Genomic DNA, 21,621 nt, shown 5'->3' on the forward strand with positions numbered 1-21,621 from the left:
CCTGGGGGCATATATCTGCTCCTAGGAAGGGACACCTGAGCCCAGGGAGGAGTGCAGGACAGCTTTGGTAATAAATTCTGAGCCGATTTGCACAAGTCAGACCTCTGCGGATTCCCATGGGTGTCTTCTTTTCTGAAATGCATGGGGTTCCCTGTTTTAGTTGGTGGCTTGGACACCCGAGGCCATATCTGTATGGTGTGCCAGTCTTGAAAAATCGTGAAATTCAGCTGTCGGAAAAGACTTGGGGTTAGGGGTATTTTCGGCTTTCCCCTTGGCACCCAGGTAGGTGCACCCACACATGTGAAATACCATTTTCATCAGGACACCTGTGGGAACGCAGGACGGTAGGCCATGTGTTGTTGGAGGTGTCTTTCGATGGGTGAGATGAGTGAAATGTGTGGAAATGTTTTTTTTTTGCCACAATTCGAACTTTGCCTGGGTAATAAATTCTGGGCTGATTTGCACAAGTCAGACCTCTGCAAATTCCCACGGGTGTCCTCTTTTTGTAAATGCATGGGATTCCCTCTTTTCCTTGTTGGCTTGGACGCCAGAGGCCCATATCTGTATGGTGTGCCCGTCTGGAAAAATCATGAAATTCAGCTGTCGGAAAAGACTTGGGGTTAGGGGTGTTTTCGGCTTTCCCCTTGGCGCCCAGGTAGGTGCACCCACACATGTGAGGTACTGTTTTCATCAGGACACCTGTGGAAACGCGGGAAGGTGAGACATTTGTTGTGTTTGTGTGGTTTTCATAACGTTTGGACCCATTTGCTGTTGTCCTTTGTCACACAGCCCTTACATTTCCCAAATGTGCCCTACATTTAGTCGCTGCTTTACGGACCATACACTTTTGTAACCTGCACAAGTCACCTACCCTTGTAAAGGTCTGTCTGTGCTCTTTCAAAAAATGTATGCTTGCTGTTCCTCACCACATTGGTTTTCCTGATTTACACATGTTAAGTACATCTGGTCAGGCCGTAAGCATAAAACTCCTGTGTACCATGGCTCAGTGTTTGGCTTGTGGTATTGCTTGTTTTGTGAAACACTACAAACAATGTGTGCTTTCCTAACTGCAAGAGTCGGGGGAATGTAGCGGAGCATTGTTTTTCTCAAAATTCATAGAAGCCATTGCCATACCAAGCCAACCATGTCCATCACATACCTTTTTTTCGCTCTTTTTCCTGATTTTTGCACAAACTATGGCATTTTCCCCAACCTAGTTGTTGCCCGACCTGCACAAATCACCCCTTCCTAAACTTGGAATTTTGTCTACCTTTCAGAAATGTATGCTTTTCTGTCCTCCACATCGGCTATACCACCCTTTTCTTCCATTCCGTCCATGCATGTCCAATTGGCAAAAATGTCCAAAATCGCCTACCTCTCACAAAACGGTTGATAACCACATCAAAATATGTATATATATATATTTTTTTTTCGTTTCCACTCAAACTGTTCTTGAGAGCCAGGAAATTGGGGAATTCAGCACAGCAAACCATTTGTTCTTAGTTCTTTCAAGGAAAAACCACAGGCTTCTCTGTACATCATTTTATTGGCATTTTTTGAAAAAACAGAAAATGTTTGCCCTTTTTGGTATCTTCTCTCAGCCCCCCTACAGCAACCTAGGATTCCTGACTGGCATTACGACCGGCTACATGTGGGGGAAAAAGGGGCCAAATTTGGCCAAGATATATCATGTAACAAAAAAGTTACAAGGCATTGAATGGTGACATACTAAAATCACCAGAAAAGACCTTGGCACTGGAGGGAAAAACCCATGGCACTTAAAGGGATACAGGGTGATTAAAAATACTGAAAGAGGATACCAGGGGACACCCAAGAAGAGAGAGGATTCGCCTTATTCCTACGCTTTAATGTAGCGGCTAGAAGAAACTTGTATCCAGAGTCCTGAATGAAGATGAACAAATAGGTCACCACTGCGGTTAAAGACACCCGTGAAAGGGATTAGTTTAAACTCCATGTTGGGCAGAATTATATATACCCAGCTGGAGTTCGTCTAGTCTGTTAACGTGTGTCTTATGTGTTGTTTGTTGTGACGTCATAGGTTGACATTTTTCCTTCAAGGAATTAGTATCAAATGTACGCGATTAAGTAACTGAGATTTTGTAGTGTACGAATTGATGTTTATTGATTAAAAAGGAGATATAAAAATGTTGTGAAAAAACGGGATTGGAGCTTGCGACGATTGGTGCTCGCTCATATTGTTGGAATTGTTTAAGTGACGAAAGACATCAACAACTGTTGTATAAAGTGAAAGTGAACAGATTTAAATATGGAAGACATGACTCCATTAGAATGTTTATGCCTTGGCACCAGGGTGGATCGTTATTTAAAACAGTCTTGACAACAAATTTGCATGCCACATACACGGGCAAAAAGTTAGACAAACGCCTAGCTAGTCTAGAGTTGTGGAAAATGTTCCAACAGGATAAAAAGGAGGAGTCGCCAGTAGATTTGATACTTAATGTATGCACAGAGAGGGGTGAGACGCCCTCAGTGCCACCTGCCCCGTCTGAAACAAAAATTGAAGACTCTAAAGACAAAGGGTTATACCCACTAAGAGAACTTAAAGCAGCCACAGGGTATAGAAACCCGGCATATGAGTCACCAACGCAAAGTGAGTCGCGAGGGAACAAGGAGAGATGTGAGAATGAAAGAAAATACCAGGCACAAGCAAGTACATCTCTCGACACAGAGACAGAAGGCAAATGATGGAAAGGGAATGAGGACAGAACTGATGGCATAGCACTCCCACAAAATGAATGGATTGGAGGTCAGATTTTATTGAAACTCAATGACAAAGGCATTGATGATGTGAAACAAAAAGAGAAGCTAGATGATGTGCAGAGGAAGGAGAAGGAAAAAGAAAAAGGATTGAGAGATGAAAGAATAAGGAAAAAAGATAGACAGAGACGAGAACAATTATATTGTGAAGAGCAAAAAAGGCAACACGATCATAAACAGAAAGTAGCCAATGATCAAGACAGACAGGAGCAGCAAAGGATACAAGAGAAAAGGATGAAGAGACGAAGGGATGAGGAAATCATAGGGCAAATGAACGTAGAGACGCAAAGAAAGAGGAAGAAGATAGGGTCAGAGAAGAAGCGAGGAAGCACAAAGAATTCAATGACGATGTAGAACGTAAGCGAAGACAGACAGCACGACATCTCGAATATCTGGAAAGAGAGGTTAAAAAACCTGAGCCAGTAGTCTATTGGGAAGACATCGAAGAATTATTTCCTGAGTATGATTCAGTACCAGGCATATCTAGGGCTAATATCGAGGATGACTTTGACACCAGAAGCATCAGAGAGACAATCGATAGACTGTATGATGAAATGTGGCTAGAACAAGTACCCCAAGGGGAGGGGGAAGAAAAGCGCCCGGAGAGAACTCAGCTTTACGATACTGAGGATGTATCCCAAAGTAGTGGGAATAGAAAACTTTCCCTAGATAAGTTGAAAATAAGTAGGAACAAAGAGGACGCAAGAGGTTGCACGAGTTGGGGCAGACAATATTTGACACCGAAAGAGAGGAGCGTTCAACATCGAGAACACTACTATCTTTGTAAAGGGATGCTCAATGACGTTGTACGTCGAACACTCACTATTTGCTATTCTAGAGAAACCTAAGGACACACTAACATCTCATAGAGCTTCTGCTTATGAAGTGATCATATCAAATCCATCGATTAAAATAGTCAGATGGAAAATAGTGAACCCAGCTATGTTCATAGCTGAGCCAATCACCGAAGGAGAGCCAATACATGACTATGCGAATTATGAAAATTCTATGATGAATTTCCTAGACTGAAAGCTAATGCATTGGCAGAAGGAGAAATTGTTTTTGTTGATGGTTCTTCGAGAATCGATCAAAGCAATGGACAAAGATATACAGGTGCTGCTGTTATGAAACACACGGCAAACAGAGAATTTTGAGTGCTTCTTAGTGCACGATTACCATCTCACTACTCAGCACAGGCTACAGAAATATTAGGGTTGATACTCACTATTGAGAATCATGCAGACCAGGAAGTAACAGTGTACAGTGACTCCGCCTATGTGACGTCCACAGTGCACGCAGGCTTAGCGTGCTGGAAAAGGAGGGGTTACCTCTGAGCGGACTGTACGCCAGTGCAGCAAGCAGCCCTATTGGACAGGTTGATCAAGGCACTACAGCTCCCAGTGGGCATAGCGGTCGTGAAATGCACCGCCCACACAAAGGGGACAAATTTGATCTCACGAGGAAATCAAGCAGCAGACACGGAAGCCAAGCATATGGCATCCAAGAGCGAGACGATCATGGATGTGGAAATCACAAATGTACATGAGAAAATGATTGTTGCGCAGAATGAGCCTGAGAGTTATAATAATGTAGGACAAGCACAGTTCAGGGAGGCACCACAGGAGGAGAAGAACCTCTGAAAGCTTGTGGCGACAAGAAAGCACTGGTAAACCAGTAATGCCTGTAGCCCTGTTAAAAATAGTGCTGGTACACTTGCACTATCCATTACACATGACAAAAGAGAATCTAGCAGCAACACTCGCGGAAGACTGGTTCATAAGAAACTTAGCATAACATGTTGCATTTTTTATGGTGAACTGTATAATTTGCCACAGTTCATGGCTGGGCACACACTAAAAGTAAATAGAGGAGTAATCCCAAGGCCCAATGGAGCTTTTCAGCACTTGCATGTCAATTACATCGATATGATTCAAGTATGTAACGGGTACAGGTATCTAATTATTGTGGTGTGTCCATTCTTGAGATGGATAGAAGCAGGTCCATGTACACACCCAGACTCTACCTGTGCGGCCAAAGTCCTAGAGAGAGAGGTATTCCCCAGGTGGGGAGTATGCAAAGATCAGATAACAGGACTCACTTTGTAAATGAAGTCTTTGAACAGATTAGCTTGTTGCTTGGTATAAAGTTCTCATCAGCGTATCATCTGCAAGGTGACGGTGTATGTGAGAAGCTCAACAGCTTATTAAAGGAAAGGATAGCCAAGTTGAAGCTTACTCTAAGAAAGGGATGGTTGCACTGCCTTCCTTTGGCACTGAATACACTCAGGAACCAACCCGGTTGCGACCATCATCTTATGCCGCACAAAATAGTCACAGGAAGACTGCACACTCCACTGACACCCAGAGACAGAGCTAGATGTGATGCCCATGCCCAGTCAACAGGAGAAATCTTAGGGTCTGAAAGGCAAAATTACTTGAATTGCATGACATCTTGCCTTATTGTAATTTCAGGCCAGCTGTAGCGACAACGAAAAGGGTGCAGGGCAGCACGGAACACAGAAGGAGATCTTACTGAAGACACATCTCAAGGACTACGTCTTTCATCCATCTTCCCTGAAGATACCGTCCTGGTAAAGAATCATACGAGGAAAAGGTGGGACGAGCCAATGTTTAACAGTCCCTTTACAGTGGAAGACTGCACTCCCTCTGCAGTGAAGCTACAAGGAAGAAGAGCTTGAATCTTTTTGGGTGACATCAAGCCATACATCGGAGAAGGCCCCCTGCCTGCACCCCACCACGAATAGACTACAGATGATGGGGAAGAACCACAGCACGTGCCAATGAGATCTATGATGATGAAGAAGGACACATGAGCAGCAGCAAAGAAAAGACAAAGAACTTTTGTGCAACAATCGTGGCTTCATTTTGGACATTACTCTAAGCTAAAAAGGGGATAAGGACATAAGAACGGACCCTCTGTGCATCCCAGTTGCATGGTGAAAAATAAAATTGCATTCATAAAGCCACAACATAGTCTGTCTTTGAACTTTGGACTGAGGCACACTGAAGCCTTGATTAGGAAAGAATAAGCCAAATTCTGACCAAGGACACATAAATTGGAAGAAAATACAGTAAACAGATTCTTTTCACACAGAGACCTGGTTCGGAGTTACCTATGGCGTCCCACAGTAGTGACATTACCAAAGATGTACTATCATATTTCAATCTAGTGCTAAGATCATACCCGTCATTGGTGGGGAGACTCACCAGTGTCACTGACTTTCTTCAAGATCCTGAAAATGAATAGACTATAAGGAGGCTGCCAAACAGTTCTTCCTACTTCCTGAATACAGCGAGGAAAACAAATATCTCAAGCAGAGGAAGAAGCAAATAGGCTTATCAATGTACTGTTCTTTTGCCTAATTGAAGACTTTCCAGTTCTTGTCAGAAGAACGACGGATGTATTGACATTTCTCCGAGATCCAGCAAATACAGAACATCTAAGCATAATCCTAAACTGTATTGTAATCCAAGTTGCTCTTCACGCACACCAAAATTGCAGAAACTGTTCACAGTGAGTGAGAGCCAACAGTCCCAAACTTCAACAAGACATGACAAATGTCCCTGTCACCAGAAGACAGCAGGTTAGCAAGTAATGTTTTCTTAGGCCTAATGGTGGATTTCCCAGAACTTGTGGGGAGACCTGTAGATGTTGACGTCCTCACATTCATCATAGACTCAGCTAATTCTACACAGATGGGCATGCTCTTGCATGGTATCATGGTGCAAGTGGAACTTTCAAACCATCAACAGAACTATTTGAGAAGATTTTATTTATTTCTTGACAAGGACACAGCATGTCTTCGGGAATGAAGCAGATCAGAGGCAATGACTGGGAACGAATATATTTTGAACATGCACAGTAAAGAGACATGCTGAATTATTGCCTGATTGGACACTTCCCATAGCCTAGCAAGAGAACTGTATCTAGAGATAATAGACAATTCATTGTTCACTACAAAGGGGGACAATTGTTTAGTACCTGCAACTCACAAACATAATCCAGAGATAACATTGTTTGGGGGTTGTATTAAAAGTTAGCATCTTTCGACGGATGATCGAGATGGGGATCCAGAGCAGCAATCTCATCCTCCCACAGGAGGAAAGACGTCCATTCCCTTCTGGAAGTAAATGCTGCCGATTGACATACAGAGGCATAATGTATTTATGTATTATATTCATCATTGTTTTACTGTCATTGATGATCAGAACTGCATTCTGTATTGGTGCACAAAGTGTTCCAATTCCAGTGAACCCACCTACTGATGCACACATGAAGCCCACAAAGGCACCCAGACCTTACATGGTCATTCCAGTCCCTAGAAGATCTGATGGTGGAATGAACAAACTCTAGATGGATGTGATTAGCAATGACACACACACACTTGTGGTAACAAGCAAATCGAAAAGCCGGAGACAGGGTCGGCAGAGTATAAATGTAAAAAGGTTACTGACAGCCACATGCATGCAAACATTGAATGCACACACATCGGGCCTAGTGTCAACACCTGCAAAACCACAATCCAAAGCATGGGAGTAGAAAAGACTGCCTACTTTGAAAAGTTCCACTACACGTGAAGTGAAAAGGTAAATTGAAAAGGCTGAACTCCTGAAGAGACAAGAGGAGTCGGAGAATGAACCCACTGAGACAATATTGCCAAACACACATGTTCCAATGAAAGGGACAAGTACAAGCTCTACAGTACAGCCATATACTGGACCAATGTCAGAGTGGAAATGGACATTTCTAACGAGAAAGAAAATGATGCAAGTGGACAAGGAAAGAACTGCCATACCTTTGTCTACTCAAATGGCACAGATGAATAGGCCTGCACCATGGATTAGGATACCTGAGAATCCTCCAGCAAGAAAGAGCCATACAGATGCATTCAGTGATGTAGTTGTAGAGAACTACATGAAAACATTAAGAGTCAAGAGAAGCATGCATGGAGATGACAACGAACTAATTGATTACTTGCACATCTGGGAAACAACATTTCAGAAGGGGAATGCTTTGTTTGTGCACTCCTACCATCCAGCATGGAAAAGTCAAAGATCTTTGTAGCTGTATAAATTGATGTCTAGACAGCACACTGTCTTTCACACGTAGCAATGTGCAAAACCAGAGGCCAGTTCATGGGTAGTCATGCCTCACTGAAATGGGCATCTGAAGCAACCAATCCAAATGAAGACGATTATGTCCAGGACATAAAAACAAGAAACAATGGAAAGACGAAACACATTGTAATCAGATACGAGAAGCCTGGAGTTAAAGAAGCAGAAAACAGAAGAGAAGCAAACCAGAAGCTAAATGTCCAAGGAAAAACTCCAGAAGAGGCTCGAAGTAGGAAAAACAGAGGCCAAATACAGATCTGGGGAACAATACTTTCACCAGACGGATGAGAGAAAGGAGTAGTGATATGCAGAGCATGGATGCTCATAGATCAATACGAACCTACCATCAACATAGTCCGAAATAGACGTAAGCCATTATGGCCAAAGCTTGCAAAACTGCTGACATGGGTCGAAGACAGAGGAGGACCCTTGCAGAGAGTGCCACTAGAAAGCCCAACATTCTGCTTCAGGAATAATCACACAAGAAAGATTGGAGGAAATCAGAACTGTGGATGAGTTTTTGATGCTCCAGGAATGGTGCATGGAACTGCAGTAATTATGGATCATTATTGGGTATGTGGATCCAAAGCATCAGGCTGCCAAAAAAACTGGGGAGGTATATGCACAATATTGAATGTCCTCGTTCCAGCGTTGGTGATCCCGAAAAGTGACCTGAACATTGACAGTTTCCTGAAACGAGATGCTCACCTGAGGAAGAAGAGATCTGTGGACCTGCTGAATAGAATGAAGAGGGAAAATTACTTTTCTGCCAAATCAGAAGAATCTTTTCATGCAATCCCATATGAACACATGTTGTTCAGCCTCCCCTCATCAGTGTTCACGACAATCTTCATGCCAAGATTTCAAGTTAGAGCAAACAGTTTGGATCACTGTTCTCATGGATTCCACAATGGATGGCAGATGCATTCAAGTTCCTGGGAGCCCTGCTAGTGATGATATTGCTAGGATTCTGAGTTATCAAGATAATATTCTCACAGTTCCAGAAAACTGCGAAAAAAGCCATAGGGATGAAGATCATGATTGATGTCAAGCCAGGATGGAAGCCCAAAGACCTACCTGATGAAGGAATAAGAGACTTTGTGAAGGCCAACATTCATGCACCAGAAGGAACAAAGTTTCTATATCCCAGGAAGCATAGAAATATGTAGGAAGATGGGTTTACTACAGCCCAAATAGACAGTGTCAACTAATGACATGGAACAAAGACGAACACATAAGAACAGCAGGAAGTGTAAAAGGAGTCATAACGATATGGACCCCCAAAGGGACATTTCTTCAGACCATCATGTATGGACCCAGAAGATGAAGAAAGAATGGACCCAGGTGATGAAATAAAGGTGAATACAGAGGAACCAAAGAAGACGGATCTAAAGAAGGAGGTGAAAGTGGTCGATGAATCGCCCAGGGGGGGAGTGAAGAGGAGGTCCCAAATACAGGCCGCACTCCAACCATCCCTTTTGAAGTACCAGGAATGTTGACACCGAAATATGTGAAGTATGATGAGCAAATAAACCACCAGAGGCTATGCCCAGTGTCCATCAGAAGAACAATGCCAATTGAAGTACCAGTACCAAGGAAACCATCAAATGAAATGAAATGAAGATCGTCTAAGTACAGTCCCTGAAGAAATCAAAAAGGTCTTAATGGAAGACGAATGGTGACGTCACGAGAACCTGGACTGACTCACATACAAAAGAAATGACGACCAGAGAATGACGTAGAGAGACAGAAAGCCATGAACAAGGATATTGTGTACCTAAAGTGAAATGATGATGTCAAATGTAAGAAGTTTAAGCAGTAAGCATGACAAAGATATTCGACCAGTTTACACATGTACATATGCTTGGAACTGCAAGAAAGCTAAGAAAACCATGCGGCTTGCTATGCTTAGTAGAAAGATAGTGTGTTTTATAAGTATACTTCCCCTTTGCACACGAAGCAGAATTAACCAAGGTTACTAAAGGCCACATGAGGAAAGCTTCATATTTAGCAAAATCGAGAAGAAGCGGCAGAAACGAAACTCAGCAGAGGTAACTTGTGCCAGGAAAGCTAATGTCGTATCAGTAGAAGAGACAAACAGTAGCTACAATGAATTGAAACTAAGAACAGAATATCCTGCTTCTGAAAGGTCAAGATAAGAAGACGAAGACAGGTGCTGGGTGAAACGAAAATCAAATACACAAATTATGTGGAGAAGAGGCAAATTCACGGTGTCCGAATCACGTGACCAGCCAAGTGAGAATAATCAGTACTTTCACACCTACGCATGGCAGCAGGCCAGGCGAAGATATCAGAACTTTTCCAGACAGAAGATGCAGTCTCGAGGCCAACCACAGTGAAATAGTTGACACATAGCCACTAAAGTAATGATTGATGTAACAATAATTAGAAGAAGGCCGGGGAACTAAGGGGCAACCTGCACCTGGCCGACCATTCTGCGTGCTGCTAAGCAACGTGGAAAAGTATGCATGGGGTTGGTGCCAACCCAATCACAATGGACCAAGTCATCTAGGGTCCTATAGTTAGTAGAACCAATAGGACATCACACTTTTAGTGATGCCTGCAGTAGCCATTTTGAAGGTAGGGCTTAGATGCCCCACCTGACAGTGTTTACCCAATATCCTCACTCTGTTACCAAATACAGATATAGTACCTATATTAAAGTTACCTTTGCTGACCAATAGAATTGCATGCCAACTTTTAAAAATGTTCTGATTTTGATGAAGTTCAATGGAGTTGAAGCGAGAAGGAAGATCGCACCACTGCTGATATTCATAACTCCCCAGTTTTTGTTCTTGTCATTAAACGGACTCCCTTTGCCAAACCGTTGAGTTGTCATTATTGATTTGATGTTGGAGTATTCATCTACACCCCCATCCATCTCAAGGGTGCTGCTATCTTGTCTTAAAGTGCTTCTGGGCAAACCCTGACTCTATGGGCCGGTTGGGGGGTCCCGGAGCACAATGTCCTAGCCAAGCATCTCACTTGCTAGTCTCACACCGAGTTCTTAATGCCGGGACCTGATCTGAATCACTAGTGAGTCACATGCTGACTCTGACCATACAACCACATCTCCACCCAGCTAGCATGTGAACGCCTCCTCATTGACCTGCATATTGATACCCCAAAGATCACCACTTCAACGACCGTCGCCCGCCTACTCTAACCACTGGATTGTTACTCATGGACCCCTCCTAGTGGATAAAGCCTGACTCAGCCTGGCCCAATTGTGAAGCGATCCTGAGACCATCCCATCCTGCATCGTTGAGAGCACCCCCTTCGACCGCACAAGGTGACCACATTTGTCCTTACTCGACGCCCGCTTGCTGCTTGAGCCTTCATGATTCAATGTGTCTGAACTGAGCTTGATCCGCTCACATCCATGTCCAACACCAGGTCTGACTCTGTCAACCCACCAATAACTGAATCCAGGTACTGTTTTCCCTGAACTGACCCATCAGTCCATTTGGGCACTAGAGAGAATTAGATCACAATCCCTCCTGTTTTCAACATCGGCATATTGTTTTTGTGGCTCGTAATTTACCTACCACCCCTGGAACTGTGCTGAAACTGCTGCTTCCCTCAGTCTGTCACATCTCCTCTGTTCTTCCCTGAGGTGTTTTTTTTTGCAGGGTTTTATATTTGTGCCATTGCAGATGGTGTGTTTGATCAAAGTATATATTTTTATAGGACCTTGATTGGACCAGGACTGGGCTCCAGGAAGAACTGCGAAACCTGTTGTTGAAGGTTGCTGTGGAAGAGGTACCTCTAGAGCAGAGGGTCAGGTTGGTAGTGGTGACATTGAGAGAAATTCTCCACCCTCTTGAATTTCAGGACTGGCTAGTTTCAATAGATCTGCAGTACACTTATTACCATATGCTGATAATTGCAAACACAGGACGTTTCTGAGTTTCCTCATAGGCGACAAGTGCTATCAGTTCATGGTGCTTCCCTTTGGGTGGACTTCCGCTCCAAGGGTCTTAACCAAGCTCATGGCAGTAGTCGCAGATCACCTCAGGATCATTATGTGTGATAATATTGCATGGAAGAGCCATTTTTAATTGACTGTTGGTCTACATGCGACTGAGGGATACATTGGCATATGTTACAGGAATATAATTGTTAAGGGAAGTCCCCGCAATCGAAAATGGCTAATACACATAAAATAAATCACTGTTACATTTTTTAAGACCATGATATGTATTAGGAAGGTGTCAAGGCAGGTCTCTGGGGTCAAGGGAGAATTATGTGTTTCTGTGCCTCGGTCTAGCTGCGAACAATGGCATACTGTTGAGCGGATTTATGAATACACATGTTCAGTCAAACATTGCATTAATGAGACGATTCCCCAAATAAAAAGGGCCACAGTAGCTTCCTTGAAGCAGAGTGAAAAGGCTCTCTTTTCACTTTAATCAAAATCTTGGGACTTGTTTTGAGTGCCTATCATCTTTAAATTTACAGCACTTAATTTCAGAGTGGGACTGCCAGGGTAACATGCAATTAAAACAAAGGCAAGCTTTTTCTTGTGAATTCCTTATGATCAAAAGGACAACACACCATACACAAAACTATCAGGCATGTTCCCCATCTTCCCACAAGCCCAACCTAACCTAACCCACCACCTCTCTTTCATATCAGGCTGGAGGTCCTGCACACGGCAGTGGTACACCTTAAATACATTGCAGGAACAATATATATCACAGCCCACTTAAACGACAACACATTGGGCATAGGAGGAAAGGTGCCAGATCGTCAATGGTGTTTACATGGAGAACTAGGCCCTGCCGTCCCCAGGGCAGGGCTCCAGGACCAGGACGGTATGGGAGTGGGAGTGGGAGCACTGTCCTGGGGAATGAAGGCCGGGCTGGCCGAAGGCACAAGCGTTAAGTCCTCCTCTCACATTTAGAACTTTCAGCAAGGCCTGGCCCCTGCATTACCCAGGGCAGGGCTCCATAGGAAGACCAGGACAGTCCTGTGATGGGCCTGGGAGCATTGTCTGAGGGGATTAAGGCTGGGCAGGCACCAAGTGAAGTTCTCTCACACTTACTTACCGGAGGTAGGCCGAGTGACGTGGACACTGCTCTGATTTTCTCTTCTCTGGTGTGGGTGGGCAGCTTTCAAGCCTCGTCTTCAATAACAACTCCAGAATCCCTGTCCACACGAAGTGAGAAGGTGGTACTTTATGGCGTCACCACACGTGTGCGCCCGGCCACACAGTTTGCTGTCAGAATAATAATGGTGTTACATTGTGATGGTGTTACATAAAGTGGTTGGAGCTACGAGCTCCATGCACTCTACAGTGAAAACCATGCTTAAAAGGGGACGTTCCTCTCTGCGGCAGGCCCCGCCAGCCATGAAGACGGCAGAGAACCTGGGAGCAGCAGACTGTTTATTTATTTATTGATGTGATTTCACGGCATGCAACACTGCTAAATGAGGATGCAGAACTAGAGAACAGAATGTGAACATCTGTTCTCTGCACACTCCGTGCCCTATGTAAGAAGCCGCCACTGCAATCACCATAACTTATAGCCTTGCCAGTTCATCACCATCAAAGAGCTTCCACGGCAGATTCACGAAGGGAATGGCCTCCTCTTGGGGCAGCGTTCCAATGAGACTCCCTCATTGGCATATGCTGGGCCACCATGTTGGCCCCACCCAATCATGTTCTGAAAATATTACCACCTATGCTTCTCCATTGGAGGCTCGGTCAGTGCTTTGGAGATCATGAGCACACAGTACAATGGCATTGCATGCCTCTAAATACCTTCATGAATGTGCTTCAACAACTGTTGTAAGAATATGTGTTGGTCTGTATATGGAGGTGCCCATACTCAGATCACATCATTTGTAATGGACTGTGAAAGGAAATAGTGATGAAGGGGTAATGCCCATGTTACATATGGTTTTCTTGAGTCCTATTTTTGCTCACCACAGACCGCCTTCCCTAACCGCTCACCCAGGAGATTTGGGTCTGGCCGCTGGTGTGGCTTATGAGGTATGTGACTGGGCAGGAAGTCCTCTTATCCTGCTTGGGGGATGGAGGCCAGGACTCCACAAAGCAAACACACAATGTTTTGTATGATGTAAAAACAGTGGTTGCCTCTTTGTAAGGTGGGGGTCACCTCATGTATAGAAGACAGCCATGAGGAAGACTGGGACTCAGTCTATCAAACACCAGTAACAATGGCATTAGCAGTAATGAGGACATATCACAAGATAGAGAGTCAAATCAGGAAGGCAAGATATGTAGGCAGCACGGGGCTGGCAATCAATGACGTGAGTGCAGGCTTGGATCGTACCATAAGGTAGGTATCAAGCAAATTACAAAAAATGCACAAAGTTGAAAGTCATTATCAAAATGGATGGGTAGCAGGATAAATGTCCAGAGCATGGAGAAGGAGAAAGCCGGGGTTACATATCCGGATAGAAACTGTGAAACTAGGAGTAGTGTCAGTGGAGCAAGAAGCAGAAAAGCAGGTAAATCTCTTACTTGGTCCAAACTGGCTGCCATACAGAATAAATCCAGTAAGGATGGGTGACGGCGAAGCGTGTCTGATACTCATTTCTTGTTGCAAATTCAATGTTCCATTAAATGAGCATTACATGTGTGCTACTGTTTCCCCACAAGTGCAGCAAACCCAGCAAACCCATTTACATTTCACTAGATCACACTTGAACAAAGCGTCAGGCAATAACTTGAGGGCGAGTCATTATCATGTGGCAACGACCTCTCCATTTGCAGGTAAAGCCTAATTAATCCCTTTATTTTCATCTAAGGCTGGTTGTGTTTTCGAAGGTATTTAAACATGTATTCCCAATAGTGTTGTATTCTTTCTGGATTCGATTGTAAGGCCAGAAAATAATTGTGCAATAACTCTGATAACTTGTCTTACCCAATATGAGTAACATGGTCTTGGCATATTGGTGACTGGATAGAATTAACCAATATTGGTGAGTCTCAGAACAATTTAGCAATATTCCAAATACAGCTCACTTTATACCACCAAGATGTAATATGGTCTGCTGTGCTATATCAGCCTTTCTCATAGAATGCAGATTCCAAATCTTAACTTTTGTTGTTCATCTGTGTTTGCATACATTTCTTTGAAAGCAAAAGAAGACTGTCCCCCTTGGCTGCTAGATAATAAAGAGGAGATTTGGAAGTCTGTGTCCCCTGATGCCTTTTGAGATATTTAACAGCTCTTTGTAAGGGTTTATCATAAGATGAGTTAGCAATAGAGCCTGTCTTTAAAAAAAGAAAATATTTGGAATATGAATAGGGAGGGCCCTAAACAAAGGATGGTGGCCATTGGATCTTTCAATGTCTTGAGAAAATTAATAGTAGCATACACTAATGTGATAGGGGGCTGATTCATGCAATTTGTGCGCCGAAAAACAAGGATTTGTGCGCCATTCTGCCCGCAACTCCCCATTTTTTAAACAGGGATTTGCGGGCAGAAAGGCGCTCAAATCCCCGTTTTCCGGCATACAATTCCATGAATCAGCCCCATAATCTGATCAGCTCTTTGTTGCGAGAGTAACTCTAAGATAATCTTCCTTACCACATGAATGCAGGGAGTTGGAACATTTGTGTGGGTTAGATAGAATTTCATTGTATTGATATTCGGTTTATAGCCAGATACTGCCCCATAATCCTTTGCAAATCTATCAAGCTCTTTAATTGGAAGCTCATGATCAAGGGTGCAGACAGTAATGACATCCCCATATCGTATAGGTCAATATTGGTCAGTAATTCAAAGGGTCAACTCGTCCCCCTTCTGAAATATCGGAATTACCATTGATGGCTTCCAGGATGGGGGCATAGGTCCCTGTGACTTATGAATTGTTATGGAAAAGGCTAAACATATTGGAAACTTTCTTATTTTGAATTCAAAGGGCATATTTGTGTCAGATGGAATGAGAGATATGCATGGTATCAGAACAGTAACTAAATTTAATCCATGGATTACACATGCCTCTATGATATATCTTTTTAGACTCAAGTCCCTGTGATGGCATAATATTACTTAGTAGTATCTTTTCAGCACCTACTTTCCGTTTTCACTCGTGAGGAGGCATTTGTCCTACAATATTTTGCTCTTTAGAGACTGAAATGTTGAGCCGGTAATTAACGGTTCATTGACAGAGGAACTGCCATCCCCTGTGTGAAGAAAAGTGAGGTAGGAAAGAAGTAACTTGATATCATTCCAATTGTTTGCAATAGTGGAAAGTGAAGGTATCCGCGTAAAACTGTGCTGGTTCTGTTTGTTAAAATTATAGCTGTTCAAGTGGAAGGGCACACAGAGGTGCACTTTGCTATTTGGACAGCAGAGGGCAACCTAACACTGATAAATAGCATCCGCTGAGTACAGAAACATACCTAAGTGTTTTATATATTTAGAGATATTACTTTGCCTGACCTTGAAGATTAATTGCTCGATGTCTATTGCACAAAGAAGTTACAGAGGATAACCTTGCCTTGTCTCCCTCATAATTGCAATAGATGCTAGCATTAGGTTTAGTGTATAATTCTTTGGCACAAAACTAAATGGTCAGTGGAATGCCAACTTTTGAAAAAGGGTCCAATGGACCCTTTTTGTTGGCCTCTGAACATATAAACAATACTGGAAGATAGTCTTTTTCTGCATCATCGAAAATAGTTACTCAAGTCTTGAGGTTTTTCTGATGTGCCTCAGTTGGAACAAAGCCATGCCAACATGGAACGTCAACCTTCAGAATCCTCATTAAGTAATGAGAAAAGTTATTATTAGCATGGATCCCTTGAATCTTATTTTGTAAGGACAATGTAGACATGTGCATCTTTATAGTTTTCTGCAACTATCGTATTGTTCATAATAAACTGGAAAATGATAGTATCATAGGCAGAAAGTGCTTCAGAACATGTTTTATAGAAGTCATCAGGAATTCCTTCAGGTGCTGCAGCTTTAAGACATCAATTAAAGATAATGGGCCTCATTACGAGTATGGAGGTAGCCATGCCGCATTTAGCGCCATGGCTACCCCCATACTGGGTACCGGGTCCAGGTTCCAGGAATAGGGAATTACCAGGCCATGCCGACTTTGGCGGGCCTGGTAATTCCCATTCACAGAACCCGGACCCGGTACATCCCCAATCCCATTGAGCCCCCATAGGGCTCAATGGGGATGGGGAGGATGTTAACAGGTCTGACCAGGCATTCCAGAGCGGGACCCGCTTCAGACCTTGAAGTAGTGCAGCCCGGAATGAACTGTGCCGGTCCCTTACTGGCACCGTTCATTCCATTGTGGCCTACCTCGTAATGAGGCCCAATGATGTGTTATTTATATAGTGCTTTTACCAAAGTACTCATTAATCGACCTCAGAAGGACACAAGGCTGAGTTGGCCTTGCCAGGAGTTGAACACGCAACCTTCAGGACTCACTCAGATCGCTGCAGTGAGCACTCAACCCACTGAGCTGTCCTACTATTTTTACTCATGTGTGCAATCTCTACCTTGTGAGGTCCCTCGGGGCTCCCTGTTGCTCCCTTTATTGTTCATGTGTGCAACCAAACCATCATGATCATATTAAAGACATATCAGGTCTGCTACTACTCGTACCATTCGTATGCAGATGACACACAAGTTTAACTTACAATTAGCAAACCCCCTTTAAACTGGGATAATTTAATGTCATGCCTGGCAGGATTAATGCACTGGATAGAGCAAAACAGACTAAAATTGAATGCATCAAAAAAGGAAATAATATTGGCAAGCTAATGTCATTTTAAATTCCCATATTAACGAGATATACAAATCGTTTTTCTTACAGATTACGCTGTCTGAAAAACATGTTATAGTTCATTCCAATAAATGAGCATGCAGGGATAGTTGAGAACCTCATGAATTCCAAATTGGATTATGCAAATAGTCTCTTAATAGGCCTTCCCTTAAATAATATCCTCCTTTTAAAAGCACCTCAACATGTAGTGTCATTTTGAAACTGACTAAATGTCCCCAACTATCAACGCTCTCTACACTGGCTACCTGTGCGCACACCTGTCCAATTCAATATCTTGTTCACAGTTTTTAAATGCCTACACTAACTGTCTCCTCCTTACTTGTTCAATAAAATACATGTATACCCCCATTCAATGGAGACCGAGTTGTCTCAGTTGCTGGCCCAGCTCTATGGAATGCCATGCCTCAAGCACGTTTTAAGTGCCCTACCCTCTTGTCTTCTCATCAAAACTTAAAAACTCTCCTCTTCTATTAATGTGTTCATCTGCGCTTACATGCGGTTCCGCCCAGAGCGCATTACAAATAACAATAACTAAACATAACATGTTATGCAAATAGTTAACTTTGTTTCTAACGAAAAGCACATCTTCATTATTCAATATGTGTGTGCCAATTGAGAGTAAGCACTGAGGGGTGTCTGCATGTCTTCTACAGCCTTCTTCTGCACTCTTTCTCTTTCTGTTCTCTCTCTATCCGCCTATCCATGCTTTTGCCAAACTCTTGCAAACTCCTCCCCTTTTATTGCAATACTTCTATGCCCACCTCTTCCTTGCAGCCTCTCTTCTGTCATCGTCCTCCTCCTCCCCCCATGCTGCTTCTCCAACACCTCTGCTTTTCCTCTTCTCCTGGCCACCCTCCTCCTTTCTCCTCTCGTATTCCTTCTTGCTGCACTGATTCACCAGCTCCTTTCTCCTCTCTTATGCCTCCTTACTGCACTGATTCACCAGCTCCTTTCTCCTATCTCATGCCTTCTTGCTGCACATATTCACCAGCTCCTTTCTCCTCTTGTATGCCTTCTTGCTGCACTGATTCACCAGCTCCTTTCTCCTCTCTTATGCCTCCTTGCTGCACTGATTCACCAGCTCCTTTCTCCTCTCTTATGCCTTCTTGCTGCACTGATTCACCAGCTCATTTCTCCTCTCTTATGCCGTCTTGCTGCACTGATTCACCAGCTCCTTTCTCCTCTCGTCTGCCTTCTTGCTGCACTGATTCACCAGCTCCTTTTTCCTCTCTTATGCCTTCTTGTTGCACTGATTCACCAGCTCCTTTCTCCTCTTGTATGCATTCTTGCTGCACTGATTCACCAGCTCCTTTCTCCTCTCTTATGCCATCTTGCTGAACTGATTCACCAGCTCCTTTCTCCTCTGACTCCATGTAAGAGGCCAGGAATCTGTATACCAGTGCAGGCATTCACAGATTCACAGAGTCCTTAAAGTTAACTTCTTTAGCCTCGAGCAGCCTATATTTAATGCAGGATAGCGTTGATAGCCACAACAGGTTATGGATGGATTGGGGAACATTGGGGGGTACCCAAATGACCACCCTTAGAGCCAGCTTCAACTTAGACGTTGCCACCTAAACAGCTCTTCTGTCTGTTTGAAACACTTGATGTACTTGTTGATGTACCTTCTATTCGAAATATGCCACGCCTTAGCCTCTGGCCAGCATAAGGCCATGGGGCACCAGGGCCTGCATGAGGAAGTGAGTACTTGACACACAGCTGCATTGCGACCAGAATAGGAGAAACAGGGACCAGCACTGATTCAATGGGTAGTCGGTTGGACCTTGGACTTTGAAGACCCCCATGAGTTTAAGACCAGGCGGAAAGCTTGTCGAGTGCTGTAGTCATGGACAGAGGGTTGCTTCCGTATACGCCCTGACATGTAGCTCGTGAAACTTAGAATGTAGCCAGCCTTGGAAAAAGATACCTTACTTGACATCAAGCGTGAAACATCATGGCTTTTCCTATCATGGTTCTTGAATGACTAAAGTGCCCTCATCATGTTACCTAAGTCTGTTCCCTTTTCCGGCTTTGCCCTGCCCATACAGACGAATGTGTATTTGCAGTCAGGAAAACAATGCTTTCAGATTACAGGCAAAAGCAGCACACAGTTCTCAAACCCTGCACCAAAGTAAACCAACTCACAATGACGTGATGCACGTCTAGGTTTGAAAAATATATTTGGATGAAACACATGCACATGTTTAATTTAAATTTCAAAGCATTCAAAAATATATTATTTTAACACTTTTTGTGAAATATGTACTACAGTATCAAACAGAATCATGTTTGCATGTTGCAAGTACTACATGTTAACATACATGTATTTCTGTTTGTGTATGATAATATAACTCAAAATACATCTCAAACGTTTTACTTGAACGCAGCATGGTTTTCTAATTGTGTGCTTTTTGTAGTGAGTTTAGCTTGTAACCATTTTTAGGTGTTGCATTATACAGCCAAGCCACATGTCTACTAGTACTCCTGCAGCGCCATTAACATGATTTTAAGTATTTTTCAACAAGAGATACGTGGCACAGTACCCCTGATACTCTGCTATTTCTTGTAGCATGTTATTCGTTGTCTGTCATGTTGCAGCACTATCATGACTCAGGGCCTTTCTCTACAGCCCTTTAGAAATGCATTAAAAAATAAATAAATAAATAAATGTAGTGATGAATATAGTTGAATCTTTACACCCCTTTATATTTCTTGTCTCCTGTCCTAGTGGCCCTGATTTCTTCTGTATTTTAACAATGTCCAGATATCAACACTATGCTATCAACACTATGCTGCTCTTTGCTAACCTTTTGCTGTTGTCATGTTAGTTGAGTTACACAACCCTCTTTCTTTCTTATGGCCATGCTAGAGGGTAACACTGGCCAGAGACAGAATAGAAGTCTGTTGGAACCCTCCTCCAGTTAATTGTTGCCACTTGTGTCACTGGAACTCTTGCTGGATTCCATCCATGCTCCAATGTTTTTTTGTTGGTTTTGAGCTGATAAGTAACCTATTCCCGCAGGCAGCACTGAATCGTCAACAGAATCGGTTACCGTTTCTGCCATTTGTGGTGGGACAGGGGTGTAAGTCCCCACATTTGTTATTTATTTGTTTTTTTGTGTGAAATTACTGTGAGCAGTAATTCTGCCGATTTCTGGCATTAAAGTGGAGGATTTACCGCCAGCATGATGATGGAGGTAAATCATCAGCTTCAATTGCAAATTCGGGATTTTGCAGAGAAGTAAAATCGGAGGTAATTCTGCTCCCAACCAAAAAGTGGCAGTACCGGAATGACCACCACTTTTTTACCAATCTCAGAATGAGGGCCCTTATCTTCTAGTTCTTATACCACCACAGGCAGCCTCATTCTGCGTTTGGCAATACAACAGTGGTAATTATACTGAATTGTAACCAAAATCAATTACTGTTACCACCACCTGGTCCCGTCGATTTAACGTGGGATTACAAGTGATGATAGGGTGCTGGTAATCTCCATTTCCCCCCAGTCCATAGAACCCCATAGGGCTTCCGGCGAAATTACTGCCGGAGGCAGTCACGCCGACAGTAATTCCAGCATTAAGTTGCTGTACAGCGGTGAGGTGATGCAGTGTTAATTACCTTGTTTTACCCGCCCCACCGTACTGCTAATGAGCCCTGATGTTTTTAATCATACTTAGACATGAAACATGTCGCACAATACACATGTTCAATGTGTTAGCTGATCTAAAATAACGAATACAAGGCGGATATTCTAACATAGCTCTGTGGAGAGCACTTCAGTCATATCAATGCAAATAGCCAACACACTGAAATCTAGTGAAGACTCCAATCAATGAATTAATTCATATGTTTGCTGATCACCATATACATGCGTTAAGTGGTT

Source organism: Ambystoma mexicanum, chromosome 3p (assembly GCF_040938575.1).
Source record: "Ambystoma mexicanum isolate Mex_15411 chromosome 3p, UKY_AmexF1_1, whole genome shotgun sequence".
NCBI classification, from domain to species: Eukaryota; Metazoa; Chordata; class Amphibia; order Caudata; family Ambystomatidae; genus Ambystoma; species Ambystoma mexicanum.